Source organism: Leucoraja erinacea, chromosome 11 (genome assembly GCF_028641065.1).
Source record: "Leucoraja erinacea ecotype New England chromosome 11, Leri_hhj_1, whole genome shotgun sequence".
NCBI classification, from domain to species: domain Eukaryota; kingdom Metazoa; phylum Chordata; class Chondrichthyes; order Rajiformes; family Rajidae; genus Leucoraja; species Leucoraja erinaceus.
In genome coordinates, this window is record NC_073387.1 from 20,837,943 (window position 1) to 20,854,802 (window position 16,860).

Genomic DNA, 16,860 nt, shown 5'->3' on the forward strand with positions numbered 1-16,860 from the left:
TCTCTGGTGATACTTTGCCAGGCTTGTATTGCAGCCATCTTTAGCTTATGCCTGTTTTGGGGGCTAGTCCCCTTCAGTATTCTCTTCAGCATATAAAAGGCACGCTCAATTGGGTTCAGATCGGGTGATTGAATTGGCCACTCAAGAATTTACCAATGTTTAGCTTTGAAAAACTCCTTTGTTGCTTTAGCAATATGTTTGGGACCATCGGCTTGATGTAGAATGAACTGCCGGCCAATGAGTTTTGAACTTGAGCAGATAGGATGTGTCTATACACTTCAGAATTCATTATGCTACTACCATCAACAGTTGTATCATCAATGAAAATTAATGAGCCAGTACCTTCAGCAGCCATACATGCCCAGGCCATAACATCCCCACCACCGTGTTTCACAGATGAGGTGGTATGCTTTGGACTTTGGGCAGTTCCTTCTCTCCCCCATACTTTGCTCTTGCCTTCACTCTGATATAAGCTAATCTTCGTCTCACCTGTCCACAAGACTTTTTTCCAGAACTGTTGTTGCTCTTTTAAATACTTCTTGGCAAACTGTAACCTGGCCATCCTATTTTTGCGGCTGACCAGTGGTTTGCATCTTGCAGTGTAGCCTCTGTATTTCTGTTCATGAAGTTATCTGTGGACAGTGGTCATTGACAAATCCACACCTGGCTCCTGAAGATTATTTCTCATATGTTGGACAGGTGTTTGGGGATTTTTCTTTATTTTATAGCGAGAATTCTTCTTATTTTACTTTTATTGGCACAACTTTGGTCCTCATGTTGATAAACAGCAATAAAAAGTTCCAAAAGTGATGGAAAGACAGGAGGAAAGACTAGGTGCTGAGCGCTCTCTTATACCTGCATAAAGGAGACAATTAAACACACCTGAGCAATTGAAAACACCCGTGAAGCCATGTGTCCCAAACATGATGGTGCCCTGAGATGCATAAACACAGTTGGAATTTCTACATGGCGAAACCAAAATGTATAAAAATACCCATTAATAAAATCTGACAATGTAATTTTTTCTATTGCAAATCTCAAGTTGTGGAGTACAGAGGCAAATAAGTAAATGAACGGTCTTTGTCCCAATCATTATGGAGGACACCGTATCTCTGATTTCTTGATTGCATAGAAGGTGAACGACAATCTTCACTGATTTGGACATGAAATGATTGAACGTTATGTTTACAGAGATAATTATAGTGAGCTATTTGGAACACTGGGTGGCAGTGTTGCTCTTCTGGTAAAGCCCTCATTAGTGTACAGCAATCTGCATGATGGCCACATTTGTGTTGCAAACCCCCTTCAAAGAATTGCTCAATATTGCGCATTCACATTTATATCTGAGAAATGCACTGTAATAACTTGTTCTTGTCGTGATGCTAACGTTCATCACTTCAGTTGCTTGTGTCCCCTTCATTGGTGAGGTGGTTATACAGGCTGAATTTCAAAGATCGGTGATCTTTCGGTTTTTGTTTTGACTTGCACACCACAGTGGTAACACAGTGACGCAGCGGTAGAGTTGCTGCTTCACAGCGTCAAAGACCCGTGTTCGATCCTGACTATGTGCTGTCTGTATGGACTTTATACGTTCTCCCTGTGACACTGTGCATCTTCTCAGGGTGCTCCGGTTTCCTACCACACTCTAAAGACGTGCGAGTTTGTAGCTTAATTGGCTTTTGTAAATTGTCACTAGTGTGTCGGATAGTGTATGGGTTATTGTTGGTTGGCGCAGAATCCGTTTGTATGGAGGGCCTGTTTCCCTTCAACACACCGATGTATCTCTAAGCTAAATTACAAAATGTGGCCATTGACTTCATTACGCCTTCCCTCGAGTCGTGTGATAACCGATAGTTTAATTTGGTTCTTTGACCTGCTGCCCAGTGCCCTGCCAAACTTTTTCCGTTACTTCCAAGAGTTGCCAAAGGTCTGGTCGGAGAGATGTGTTCTAAATAAACTCTTTGGGAGGATGGAAGGATGAAGACAGCTACTGAAAAGAGAGGAGCAAACACCAGTTGCAAAAGCAGAGCAGCAAGGAGCTTGTTTGGAGTATGTAGGGTTGAGACAATGAAGGCTATTTTAATTTGAGAGACATTGGTCTAGTAGAGGCTCCAGGCAGCATATCGAACAGCCTGCAGTTTACCTTGCTGTTGAGAAATTGACAGAGATTAATTGAGAAGAAAGGAACTGCAGATGCTGGAATCTTGAGGAAAACACAAAGTGCTGGAGTAACTCAGTGGATCAGGCAGCATCTCTGAAGGACCTGGATAAATGACATTTAAGGTCAGGATGTTTTCCGTCTGGACCTTCATTAATTGAAAGATGCACAATGGAAACAGGCCCACAGAGTCCATGTTGACCTTCAATTACCGCTCACACTGACATCAGTCTGAAGAAGTGTCTCGACCTGAAAAGTCACTCATTCCTTCTCTCCAGAGATGCTGCCTGTCCCACTGAGTTACTGCAGCACTTTGTGTCTACCGTTCACACTACATCTATATTATCCTACTTTTGCATCCACTCCCCACATACTAGAAGCAATTTACACAGGCGTATTAACCTGCTGATCTTTGCAAAATGGGAGTAAACTGAAGCACCCGGAGAAAACGCACATGGTCACAGGAAAACGTGCAAACTCCACACAGACGGCACCTGAATCCAGCATCAAATTCAGGTCTCTGGTGTTGTGAGCTGTGCCACTGTGCCTTCCTCCATTGCCTCAATGTTAAACAGCATCTATCCAGCCGAGTTAAAATGATGTTAGTATAGTGCAGTGAGAACGTACAAGCGGACCCTCGTGGCAGGTAGAAAGAAATCAGCGTGCGTGCGAACAGACAATTGAGAAGACTGTCAAATCCCAGGCCCAGTCAAAAACGAACACTTGGAGAAATGCTCTGGACCCCCTTGGGCAATTGAAACCAGTCCAGGAGATCACACGGACTACGTGTAATCAGTAAAGACACTTGTTTTCTCAATGAAACAGTGTCTGCCAGGAAGAAATGAATGTGTTATTATCTTGGATTTGTGTGGGTCTTTATTTTATTTCATCCCTTTCAAATTGTGTGACCACCATTGCCAGGCGCAGTCAATTTATTTTTCTTTTAATCTGGCAAGAAAAGCTTTTTTCTTATGCTATAGTGGTATTCAATGTGCAATGAATTGACTTAAGACTGGAGCAAAACATTACCTCATTGTTCCAAGTGCATTTGAGGCCAGTTATGATTGCAGTAGTTCACTGCAGGCACAATGCGTCATTGCTTTTCCCTGTGAATGGCTTTCATGATACAATATTCCCTTTGTCCAAGCACACAGGATGAAGCTGAGACAAGTTCCACAAATAACACACTGAACATGTTAGTGGACTTGTAGTCCAGAGGCCTGAACAACTGACGCAGAAGCACGAGTTCAATTTCACCCCCATCCTCGCTCTCCCAGGCAACTGGAGAATTTATATTCAATTAAATAAATTGAATTAAACAGAAGAAGGCAATTAAAAAGCTGTAGTCATTTAACTGTGACTATGTAATGACTGAATTGAGATTTTTGAGCATCCTTTCCAACTTTGACTCTGTGCAACACCAGACTTCCCGGTCTGAAGAAGGTTTTCTATCCGAAATGACACTTATTCTTTTTCTCCAGAAATGCTGCCTGACCCGCTGAGTTACTCCAGCATTTTGTGTCTATCTTCAGTATGAACCAGCATCTACAGTTCCTTCCTACACACCAGACTTTCCTCATGGCTGTCATCTGTAAAGACTGAGCAAATAATTCAAATTAAGGGCAATGAGGCATGGCAGGTACGATAGTGGCATTTAGGGGGCTTTTAGACAGGCACATGGATATGCAAGGAATGGAAGGATATGGATAATTGCAGGCATAGATGCTTAGTTTACATTGGCATCATGTTCGACACAGACATTGTGGAGTAAAGGGTCTATTCTAAAGTATGTGCTAATCCAGGACCTTCAGCTGAAATCCCTTATCCACATCGTAAAAGACACGTTCTGATTAGGTTAGGCCTGCTGAGGACGGGTCTGGGGATGCTAGGAACTGCAGTTGCTGAATGTTGAGCAAAGCATCAAGTGCTGGAGTAATTCAATGAGTCATGTATCATCCATGGGAGGAATGGATAGTTGACCTTTCGGGTCTGGACCCTGCTTCAGACTGGATCTTGTCTTGGATACTGCTGGCTGGTGGCATTAGTATCATAAGTACTCAATGTGTGATGGAAAGAACAATTTCCATCTGGGTGACTAAGTAAAATGTTCCCAGCGCTGCCGTGATAACATTGCATTTAAATGCCTATATTAATCCTTCCACTTGAAATGTACGGTAAATAACACTGCCTGAAGGTGGCAGTGTTGCTCCATCTTAGATTCAACTAACACAAGTATATGCTTGTGTAATGTGTTGGAGAACAAGCAGAGAAGAATTCTTTAACATTTTGTCCTAAAGTACAGTTTTTTTTAAATATAAATGAAATAATCCTGGGTGAAAGCATTATAGTGGTGAATTCTACTCCACGAAACTTGTTTGGGGATGTTTAATTGTTGATGTACACTGAAATCTTTTGACATGTTTTTTATTATGAGCTCGGGGCGGAAATCCCGGGGGGGGGGGGGGGGGGACTGTTTTGAGAGGTGAGGGACTATTCTCCCCCCATTTTTTGTGATACCGATTTTAAAACTCGGTGAAATCTCCACTTTCCGCGGAACAGTGGGGGTGGGACTGATGATCGAGGGCGCCGATTTTGGTCGAGAGAGACGTCGGTCAGCAGGCAATGGGGGGCGGGACATGATGATTCAGTGCAATGAATGGAGGAGGGAGGTGTCGGTCAGAGGCGGAAGTAGGTGGGTGGGACTGTGGATAGAGCGCGGTGATTGGAGGAGGGAGACGTCCATGGGGCAAAGATCATGGAGTGGAGCTTGAATTGCATGCCCAGGTCATAGGGTCACAAGCGAAAAACACTCTTGGCAGCCCTGGACACAGACCTGCGCCTCATCTGCAGCCAGGATCGATCCCGGGTCTTCGGCGCTGCAATCGTTGCTGAACCGCCACTGGACCATCCCCATCCGCCCCCGTCCCGCCCACGCACGGGGATGGCCAGAGACGTCGGGAGTCAGACGGGAGCGGTGCCCCCAGGCCCACAGCCAGCACCGAGAAGCAGCGCTAAATCTAGCTCAACTCTGCCTGTCCCACCAGGTTAACCTTGCAACCCTGCCTGGACTTACGGGACCGATGGACCAGGTTTACAGCCAGCGTGGAGAAGCAGCGCTAGCTCCACGGCTCCAGACTGGTGTCCCATCGGTCCAGGCAGGGCTGTAGGTTAACCCGGTGAGACAGGCGGAGTTGAGCTGGATTTAGCGCTGGATTGATCTGATATTACCGTTCACAGGGCCCACGGCTGAAGCCTCCGAAGCATTGCGTGTGTGTGTGAGTGTGCGCATGCGCGTGTGGCCGCCAAGAAATTGTGTCCCCCCTGTCCCCCGGTTCCTCCCATGTTTTGATAGCGATTTCCGTGCCTGATGTGCTGTATGTAGAAATAAAGAACTACAGATGTTTGTTTATACCACTTGCTGGACATACACACATTGCTAGAGTAACTCATCGGGTCGGGCAGCATCTCAGGAGCAAAAGGAACAGTTGACATTTCAGATCAAGACCAGACCGAGAGTCAGGGGAGAGGGAAATGAGAGATATAGAAGGTACATAGAGCAAATAAATGAAAGATATGCAAAAAGCATATGATGTATCGGTCATAAAAGATGTTTCGGGTCAGGCCGAGTCCGCCTTTGACTTTGTGTCCTTCTTTGGTATGAAACTCTTGTTGGTTTGCCATGTATTTTCCAGAAGTACATATGACTCGATGACTGTCTATGACTCTTAAGTACATATCACTTGGCCAAGCCCTGGGAAAGAGCTTTCAGCCAAGGCTCAATGATGGAACCCTTGGTGCTGAGTTAAAAGATTTCAGATTCATGCCTCAACCCTGATTGAGCATTGAGGAAGTCCATCACAGTCCGTTGGGCTCTTTCTTTCAGATGAGGTGTGAAGCCATTGTCCCATCTAACTACGCAGGTGGATGTCTGAGATTCCAATGGGAAGAGAAACAGCTTGTGTTTCAGGTCAAAAACCCTTTACCCAAAGATCCTATGATGCCTCTGTAGCGAAGAGGATAGTTCTTTCTGGGTTCTTTGCCAACATTTATATCTTCACACTCATCACACTGCTGTCTATGGGATCTGACTATGGTGAATTGAATCATCTAATTTCAACAGTGATCATTCTTCAAAAGACACTTTGGAATGTACTGTTAGGTACAGCATCAAAATGGTTGTTTCTCCAGAGTGCTTAAAATGTTGCTTAAAAGCCAGATCTACTGGCTTTCTACTATTCCTCCACTGACTGATATTCTGGTACCCAAGCCCCACTCCTGTTTTGTTTAGATTAGAGATTCAGCACGGAAACAGGCCCTTAGGCCCACCGAGTCTATGCCGACTAGCAATCGCCGTACACTTAACACTATCTTACACACTAGGGACAATTTACAATGTTTGCTGATGCGAATTAACCCACAAACATCTACGCCTTGGGAGTGTGGGAAGAAACCAGAGCACCCGGAGAAAACCCACGCGGTCACAGGGAGAATGTACAAACTCTGTACAGACACCAGCCGTAGTCATGATCAAACCTGGGTCTCTAGCACAGCAAGGCAGCAACTCTACCGCTTTCACACTTTCATATCAAGGCACATTGGCAATTGCATCAGGTTTATTATATTTTAGAGATACAGCATTGAAACAGGCCCTTCAGCCCACCAAGTCCATGCCATCCACTAACCACCCATTCACACGAGTTTCATGTTATCCCACTTTCTCATCGACTCCCTACACACTAGGGCAATTTACAGAGGCTGATTCACCTACAAATCTGCATGTCTTTGGGATGTGGGAGGAAACCAGGGCGTCAGGAGGAAATCCACGCAGTCACATGGAGAACGTGTAACCTCCACACAGACGGTCAGGATCGAACCCGCGTTTCTAGCGTTGTCGGGAAGGAGCTCGACAATCTGCGCCAGTATGTCACCCATTGATTATTCTGTAAATCATGGTGTAGAATAAAATTACTATGCAATATAGCAATTTTGTTGAAAGGTATTATTAATGCATGCCTTCTTAAGCATTTTCAATCAAATTATTTTTTAATGAAAATTTTTTTTTTAGGTGACAGTCCAGCTTTAAAAAATAATATATGCAGGAACAGGGGGCTTGGCTTCTTTTTGACAGGCAGCTGTCAGATGCTGCTCAACTATGGCACCAACTGCTTCTGATCAGTAGGTGTCAGTGTTGTCCTTTTTATTTTATATTTTAAAGAAAAGGGTGTTGTCTGAATATAAAAAATATATATATTTTGTGTGCATTTATTTTAAATTGAATTTGTGCAGATGAAAACCTTGCCTGTGGTATTTTTATTTTGTAGTTTTGTTACCACAGAGAGTGGGTCCATGGTGAAATTTTGTTGATCTTACTGAATTTTATTTTTTCTAAATGCTCCCTAATGCTGAACAGATGGTCTCAACAATGAAAGCAGCTGCAAAGCAAATCCACCGTCTGTTTTATAGGCACAGGAAAAAAAATGCTTTTTGTCATTTATTAAAAAAAGGCTAGAAACCTTACTTGTTTTTCCCCGCATTTCTATATTATGCTTGCAGTAGCAAAACTGCAAATTAAAAATGCCAATACATAATGGTTTGTGCATGTTTTTATTTCAGTAAGCAAGCAAGGTTCCTGTGTGCTTATGATGCGGCTTGTTCTCTGCATAGACTCCATTTTGCAACACGCAGTGATAAATGAAACTGCATCTTCATGGGCCACCATCACTGCCCCACCCCACCTTCCTTCCCCTGCAGCTTCATTCCTGCTTCAATTTGCTGAGTGCCTTTGGAGAATATTCAGAGCTGGCATACTGAAAGCCTGTGCACTAAGTAGAACAGCTTGATTAAAGCAACCCACGGTGAAGCTCTAAATCGCATTGTCTGTTTTAAATTAAATCAAGAATTACCAAAATTGCAAAATTGCAGTGAATGCCCATTAAATTGTAACACATCATTAAGCTTTAGATGTGGTGTTAGTATCAGTATCTAGTGCACATTTAAAAGCTTGAATCAGTTTATTTTGTGTAGAAGGCGTTGGTAAATCGAGTGCTGTTTGTGAGCTTGCTACAGTCTCCACAGCAGCCTTTTTCCTGTCAGTGCAATGGGTTTTCCTGCCTTTGTTCTCTTTGTGTATCCCACAGTATTTTCCAATTCTTCATAACCTTTTGTAAACATTTAAAATGTTTGACTATTTCTCTTTCTTTGGGGGGGGGACTACTGCAGATAAATGTTTGCAAAAGGAACTCCTTTGTCACCTCCACCCTGATTAAAAGCCCACTTTGCCGAGGTGAGGTAAAGGACATTGCTGTGGAGCTGCAGAAAATAAATCTGCTGTTTAACTCCTTGCAATCCTCAACAGCTTTAATAGCTTAACAACTGAGCCTAATACAGTACTGGAGGCAAACTGTTCAGTGCAAGTGTGAGCAGGAGTTGGCCAAGCAGAACTTCAACCTTCACCATTTTTTAGTGAGATTGTGACTTTCCCACCAGACCTTGGTTCTCCATCAAATTCAATGCTCCTTCTACACTTTGAGGTCTAGGGCCAGAAATTCTCGGGAATCATTGAGATGTTGGAATCATTGGAGAGGCAGCGCATGCTGCTTTCGGCCGGCCGGGAAGGGGGTAGTCCCTCCTGAGCGGAAGAGACAACTTTCAGAAGCGCCGTAGAAAGCACTTTACTGGGTTGCATCATTGCCTTGTTTGAGAACAGCTCCAAGTGCAGGAAATTACAGAGATGGGTAGACGTAACCCAGAACATCACACAAACTAAACCTCCCTTCCATTGACTCCAAGCATATTTCACGCTGCCTCAGCAAATGCACGGACATAATCAAGGACTAGTCTCAACCTAGACTCCCTCTTCTTCCTTCTCCCATCAGCCAAGAGGTACATATGTGTGAAAACGCATACCTCCAGGTTCAGGGACTGCTTCTTAGTTATCAGGCAACTGAACTATCCTCTCACCAACTAGAGAGTGGCCCTGACCTACCATCTACCTTCACTGGACTTTATCTTGCACTAAACATTATACCTTTATCCAGTATCTGTACATTTGATTGTAATTATGTATAGTATTTCCACTGTCAGGATCACACGCGGCAACAAGCGTTTCACTGTACCTCAGTACACATGACAATAACAATAAACTAAAGTACATGGTGTACATTTTCAATTAAGCTTTGTGAATAGCCATGTATCTTTTCTTCTGTCTACCTGGTAATCTCTTGCCATGATCGAGCTCAGAATAGTGTGCAGTCCAAGAAGGTCTGACCCAAAACGTCATCTGCCCTTTCCTTTTTTAGACGCTGTCTGACCCGCTGAGTTTCACCAGCACTTTGTGATCTGTATACCATAGCTAGACAGTGTGTTGGGTGTGGTAACCCTGGTTCTGCAGTGAAGCCATTGTTGGTCAGAATAGCCCTGCATGTTTAATTTTGTGTCCACCAGAAAGTATATTGAAGATTATATACATTACATTGTCTGAAAGCACCTTCCCACATACAGTAAAACACGATGTGCTGGAGTAACGCAGTGGGTGAGGGCAGCATCTGAGGAGGGATTGGATAGGCAACGGTTCAGGTTGGGAACTATTTCCCCTCCCTCCACAGATGCTGCCTGAACTGCTGAGTTCCTCCAGCACTTTGTGTTTTGTTCAAGATTCCAGCATCTGCAGTTCCTTGTATTTCCTTCAAACAGTGATGGGATAATGAGTATTTGTTTTAGATATGTTGGTTATGAGTCTAATATTAGCCAGGAGACATGTATGTCTATAAGGTTTTAAATGAATTAACAGTTCCTGTGGCATTTGGCAGAATAGATGGAAGAGTTTTGGAATATTTCCTTTTTCAAACAATTTACACCAGCTTTTCCTGATAAAGCTATGTAACTAAATAAATGTTTCCATTCTATTCAGGACCATGAATTACATAGAATAATGTGGTTTACAACAAACTTCTTCTTCAGGCCATTTGTTTGGCTTCAATGCTGTTAAAGGAATTACTTCCAGGAAATTATTGTTCACTTGAACAGGGGCAGATAGTTAAAATTAAATTAGAGCTGAATGTGGAAAAATGATTTCATATCTTAGTCATTCAGCCACGTCCTGTTTACTGAACAGCTGCAGCCAAATGCCTGCAATCATCAGGGCTTTGGAGTGATCCAGACTAAAGGAAGCCAGATTTATTACTGAGCAACTCAATTGAAATCTGAGCTGCTGTTCCCGAAAGCACATTGTGCCGAACAATGTCATCTCAGTCTGCATCATTGCCTCTTAACTGCTCATCTTTTATATATTGCTGTAAGGTTTGGGTCACCCGTCCTTGAAGTGCATTGATATAGATTTTCCAAAGTCAGGGGTGTGTTGTGCCAGATTTAGAAACAGATTGTTACTTTAATTAGTTGCACTCACTGAAATGGCCTTAAACTGTTGATTTGCATTCCTATATGCATTCCTGTGGGGTCTGCAGCATTGGAAGTCATTGATCATGTATGTCCTTACACATTCAAAGAGCCTACTTTGGACTCTACAGAAACAGCACTGAAACAGGCTATTTGGCCCACCGAGTCCGTGCCGACCAGCGATCACCCCGTAAACTAACACTATCCTACCAACCAGGGACAATTTACAATTTTACCGAAGCTAATCAACCTACAAACTTCTACCTCTTTGGAGTGTGGAAGGAAACCGGAGCACTCGGCGAAAACCCACAAGTCACAGGGAGAACAGCACCCGCAGTCAGTATCGAACCCGGGACTCTGGTGCTGTGTGCAGTTTAACTCATTCTCCCCAGCACGTTCTCAGAGGCTTGTATTGTTCTTTTAAGTACTTGTTCAATTTTGTGTTTGAACATTAATGACATTGCTCCCTTTTATATTGTGAATTCCAGATCATAGCATCTTAGAATAAACAACATTTCTTATCTTAAGGCAGCAGAGTGGCACATCTGGTACAGTGGTTGCTTCATCGTGACAAAGACCCAGGTTCGATCCTGACCTTGGGTCTGTGATAGGTTTGCACGTTTCCCTGTGACGGCATGTGTTTTTCTTTGGGGTGTTTGAGTTTCCTCCCACATCCTAAACATGTGTGGATTTTTATGTTAATTGGCTTCTAAATAGGCTCAAGTGTGTAGGGAGTGGATGAGAAAGTGTGATAACATAAAGCAAGTACAAATGGAATATCAATGGTTGGCTTGGACTTGGGCCGAAGGGCTTGTTTCCATGCTGTATGTTTCAATCAGCCAGTTAATCAGTCTATTAATCAATTATCTCTGATAATTACCTCAAATCTGGGTCCTCCATTTCTTGACGTTCCCACAGTGGAAGAATAACTGATACTTTAAAAAAGAAGTAATTTATAATTGTGAATGCACTTCTGTGAATTTCTCCTTTAACATTCCCTCTTCAGGGAGAATTGACTCCACTTTAATTTTTCTGTGTAACTGAAATCCCTCACTTGATGTTAATTTTAGCAAACCTAGGTTGAATCCTCAAGGTTGTGATACCTTCCAAAGATAAGATGTCCAGAACTGGCCACAATGCTATTTTGATACATTCCCTTTTATTTATCAATGGTTTCTCATATCTTGCTTTATTAACCCATGCCTCAGTTTATAAGGCTCAGGATGACTCATGCTTTTTCAACAGCCATTTGACATACCATAAAACTTTGACTTTGTAAATTACTCAATTCTCTTTTTCTTGTACTCCCTTAGAAGCTTCACCATTTTTGTTGGCATCCCAGTTGTTCCAGAATGTATTGCCTCTTACACATGTATATTAGATTCTATCCACCATCCCCAAGTCAATATCCCCCCTTTTACCTTCGTTGTTTGCTCATTGTACAGGTCCACCGCCAAATGTGTAGGAAAGAACTGCAGATGTTGGTTTAAATCGAAGGTAGGCACAAAATGCTGGAATAACTCAGCGGGATAGGCAACATCTCGAGGGAAGGAATGGGTAACGTTTGGGTCGACCCGAAACATCACCTATTCCTTCTCTCCAGAGATGCTGCTTGTCCCGTTGAGTTACTCCAGCATTTTATGTCCACCACCAATTGTCCCAGCAACTGGAGATCCGGCATCTCATTTAGTCCGGACAAAATGACAATGAGTGGACTTGAAGTCTTCGCCGGGTGAGTCTACGATCTCGACCTCGTTGGGATTTCCTCGTCAATCGGCGAGTCATTTTCCCGCTACAGCTGGAACTGTGGCCTGGCCAGTGCCGGCAGATCCGTTCCTATAGCCGACTTTGCGGCCCGGTATCTCGGATCATTGGAAGCCTCGGCGGAAGGTTCCGGTAACATACCATTTCGCTCGGAAGCCTTGACCTCTGTGGTCCAGCAAAATGGATAATCTAGAAAGGCTCTGGAACCAAAGATGCCAGAAATCTGTGGTGGACCTGAACACAAATTTGCTCATTCTCCGAAACACTTAAAGAATAAATTTATGGTTAATTGGGATTGCCAGGATGTGTGGCTTTCTTGGAACTATCTGAGTCACTGAGTGCCTTCATGTGCCAGAAATATATCGAAATTAAACATGTTTTTTTTTTTAAACCTTTCCAGGAGATTGTGTGATTGGTATGTGAGCCAAATGTCCACATGGTTCAAAGACCCACTGTAGATGGACGAAAATAAATGTTTCTATCTTTTAACTATATATCAAGGAGGTGTGAATAGACTGAGCTCTTTTATTAGAAACAGGGAGTGTAAGAGAAAAGCACCGGACAGAAACAGCTTCTTCCCCTCAGTTATCAGGGTAAGCTAAGGTACTGTTAGATTCACCTCTACCCCATTGAGGACTTTGGACTTTGTCTAAGGATCTGACGGGCTACAAAGCTGAGAACCATATTCTGCATCTTGCCCCTTGCATGATATATTATACTTGAATTTGACTTGATTGTATCTTTGTATGGTATATCTGATGATCCGTTGGATGGCATTGAATAACGTGCACATGTGACAATAATAAACCTAAATCTAAAGAATATGACAACTCATGATACGACGGGACAGAAGGGGAAATATTTTCACATGGAGAGTACCAAAGATTACTGTAATAGATAGTGAGTATTCCACTCAGGAATTTTAAGTAAAACATGCCAGGATTTATTTACAATGTGAAGCATATGGCCTCAGGAAATGGTAGAGATAGATGCACTTGGAGGAGAAACAAGATGAGGGAACAAGACAAGGGAGAAAGGAATATAAAGAGATTCTGTGCTGAGGACGGGAGGGAAGAGGCTTGTGAGGAGCACAAAGCACTTGCATCCTGAAAGTTCTCATACAATTCAAAGTAATTTCTGAATGGGGTTGATGGGTCAGATGGCAGACTGGCACTTAGTCTGTGCATTGTTTGTAGCACTGTTAAGGTTCATTGTAGTCTTATTCCAGTACTGGGCAGCTGAGCAAAAGACTTGAATGTTTAAAAGCATCATAGATACTTCTCTCATCATTCATTTTTAGACACAAGGAACTGTAGATGCTGGTTTACAAAACAAAGGTAACTCCGCAGGTCAGGCAGCATCTCTGGAGGACAAGGATAGATGACGTTTTGGGTTGGGACCCTTCTTCAGATTCGACCTGACCCGACCCGAAATATAACCTATCCATGTTCTCCAGAGATGTTGCCTGAGCCGCTGAGTTAAAGGATTTGAGTATAGGAGCAGGTAGGTTCTACTGCAGCTGTACAGGGTCTTGGTGAGACCACACCTGGAGTATTGTGTACAGTTTTGGTCTCCTAATCTGAAGAAGGACATTCTTGCCATAGAGGGAGTACAGAGAAGGTTCACCAGACTGATTACTGGGATGTCAGGACTTTCATATGAAGAAAGACTGGATAGATTTGGCTTGAACTCGCTAGAATTTAGAGGATTAAGGGGGGATCTTATAGAAACTTACAAAATTCTTGAGGGGTTGGACAGGCTAGATGCAGGAAGATTGTTCCCGATGTTGGGGAAGTCCAGAACAAGGGGTCACAGTTTAAGGATAAAGGGGAAATATTTTAGGACTGAGATTTTTTACACAGAGAGTGGTGAATCTCTGGAATTCTCTGCCACAGAATGTAGTTGAGGCCAGTTCATTGGCTATATTTAAGAGGGAGTTAGATGTGGCCCTTGTGGCTAAAGGGATCAGGGGGTATGGAGAGAAGGCAGGTATTACAGGATACTGAGTTGGATGATCAGCCATGATCATATTGAATGGCGGGTGCAGGCTCGAAGGGCCGAATGGCCTACTGCTGCACCTATTTTCTATGTTTCTACTCTAGCACTTTGCCCTTTTTTCCAATTTTCTTTATTCAAGTGGCTTTTTCTGGGTCGAATTGTTCTTGGGGTTTCCAGTCAGAAGTCAAGACATGACAATTAGGAGCATGATATTCAATTAAACCAGAACTTGGGACAATGTAGACTTCTGGCACTGGGCAGAGGCATTTAATTTTGTTTGTCTTGCACAATGGGTGTCAATAGCAATTGGTGTCATCAACAGCTGAAGTAGGAACTAATTGATCTGAAGACTTAAATCATTAAAGTTTTGGTTTTAGCCCTTATTTCCATTATGTACATTTTTTAAAAGAAACTATTTTGTTAATAACAGGATGAAAGGAGGCCATTTGGCCCATAGTGTCCATGCAAGCCAACAATGGACTTTTCAGCCTTTCATGCATCTGTCTGCAGCTTCTTGGTGATTGGTCCTTCAGGTGCTGTTTAAAGATAACACAAGTGTTTTGTTTCTTACACCCTTTTAGCAATGAGTTCTAGACCTCACAAATCTTTAAGTGTGTTGTTTTCTCAGCTCCCTTCAGTCCTTCTGCCTATTTCTGCAAATTTATCCAGAAGAGGTTTACCAGAATGCTGCCAGGATTAGAGAATATTAGTGATGTGATGAGATTGGACAGACATGCATAGTTTTCCCTGGAGTGCGAGTCTGAGGGACGATAGAAAGTATATAATATTATCAAAGGTATAGATATTCTAGAGGGATAGATATGCTAAGCTTTTCCCCAGGTTCAACATGTCAAAGACTGGAGGACATTTCTTTAAGATGCGGTTACAGTGGGGGGGGTAAAGTTTAAAGGAAATGCGCATGGCAAGATTTTTTTTGCACAGAGTGCTGGCTGACTGGAACACACTTTGAAAAGGTCCACAGCAGCCTAACCCTCAAGATAGAGGAGCATGAGGTGAGGCGCAAGCTGCGGGCCATCAATCCAAGGAAGGCTACTGGACCTGACGGCGTCTCTGGACGCATGTTGAAGGACTTCTACAGTGGCATTTAAGTGGCTTGTAAAAAGTCCATGGGTCCCAAGAGTCACAATAGGCGCGTGGGTCCATATGCATGGAGCGATATGGATCACGTGCAGGCAGAGATGAATACTTTAACTTGGTATCATGTTCAGCACGGACATTGTGACCAAAGGGCTTGTTCTATTTACTGATGTCTCATCTAAAGGAGTAGGTAATCTTATTTTGTTCAAGAAGGAACTGCAGATGCTGGAAGATCGAAGGTACACAAAAATGCTGGAGAAACTCCGCGGGTGCAGCAGCATCTATGGAGCGAAGGAAATAGGCGACGTTTCGGGACGAAACGTCGCCTATTTCCTTCGTTCCATAGATGCTGCTGCACCCGCTGAGTTTCTCCAGCATTTTTGTGTACCAGGTAATCTTATTTTGTTGAGCACCACATAACTTTATACATCTTCAAATATCTTGTCGGTGTTTTCTTGCCAAGGTAAACCCCAGCCTGTAAAGTCTCTCCAGCAAACAGAAGTTCTCCAATCTTGTAACATCTTCACTTCTGTATACTCTCTCCTGCTTTTTCATCTTTCTTGTAGTATGTTGACCACAAATGTGCATAGAATTCCAGCTGCAGCTGTTTTGTACATTCAGTACGACTGTTGGAGTGGCACGGTGGCACAGCGGTAAAGTTGCTGCATTACTGCGTCAGAGATCAAGGTTAGATCCTCAATACGGGTGCTGTCTGTACAGGAGTTTGTCCGTTCTCACTATGACCATGTTGGTTTTCTCTGGGTGATCCGGTTTCCTCCCACACTCCAAAGACATATGGGGTTGTAGGTTAATTGGCTTTGGTAAAATTATAAATTGTCCCCAGTGTGCAGGATACCGCTGGTATACAAAGTGATCGCTGGTCGGCGCTGACAAGGTGAGCTGAAGGGCCTATTTCCGCGCTGTATCTCAAGTCTGAAGACCTCTGCTGTGGTCATCTAGCTCTTTTCGACAGATATCCTGTATGCCTGCTTAATCATTGTGGCTGTCCACCCACCTGCCTTCAGGAGAGTGAAAGTACATTCACCAGCCAATGGTTAAATTGAAGAAGAGTCTGGACCCGAAATGTAACCCATTCCTTTGCTCCAGAGATGCTACTTGTCCTGCTGAGTTACTCCAGCTTTTTGTGTCTATCCTCATTATATTTTCATATCTCTGCACATGGGTAGCTATATTTACATTAAAAAAAAATCTAAATGGAAATTGAATAAAAATTAACTAATATGTAAGTCAATATCTACATTTCCTACACCATGTTTCCCATGCTTCCACTGTTCTCGAGTGTGCCTCCAGAACTGTGTCTTTCTGACATGTTGAAGTCTTAAGGGCCTGTCCCACGAGCATGCGACTCCATGCGGCAAGCGCGACCTAACGTGGTCGCTTGAGCCGTACGGCCTCGCGGGGCCGGTCCCACCGATCGGCGGAGCCGT

General features: G+C 43.3%; 1 protein-coding gene across 2 annotated transcripts in view; it reads left to right on the forward strand.

Moving 5' to 3' along the window:
- Nucleotides 1–16,860, forward strand: part of LOC129701509 (protein diaphanous homolog 1-like) — a 168,510-nt gene that overhangs the window by 118,203 nt on the left and 33,447 nt on the right. The gene's annotated exons all lie outside the window — the stretch shown is intronic.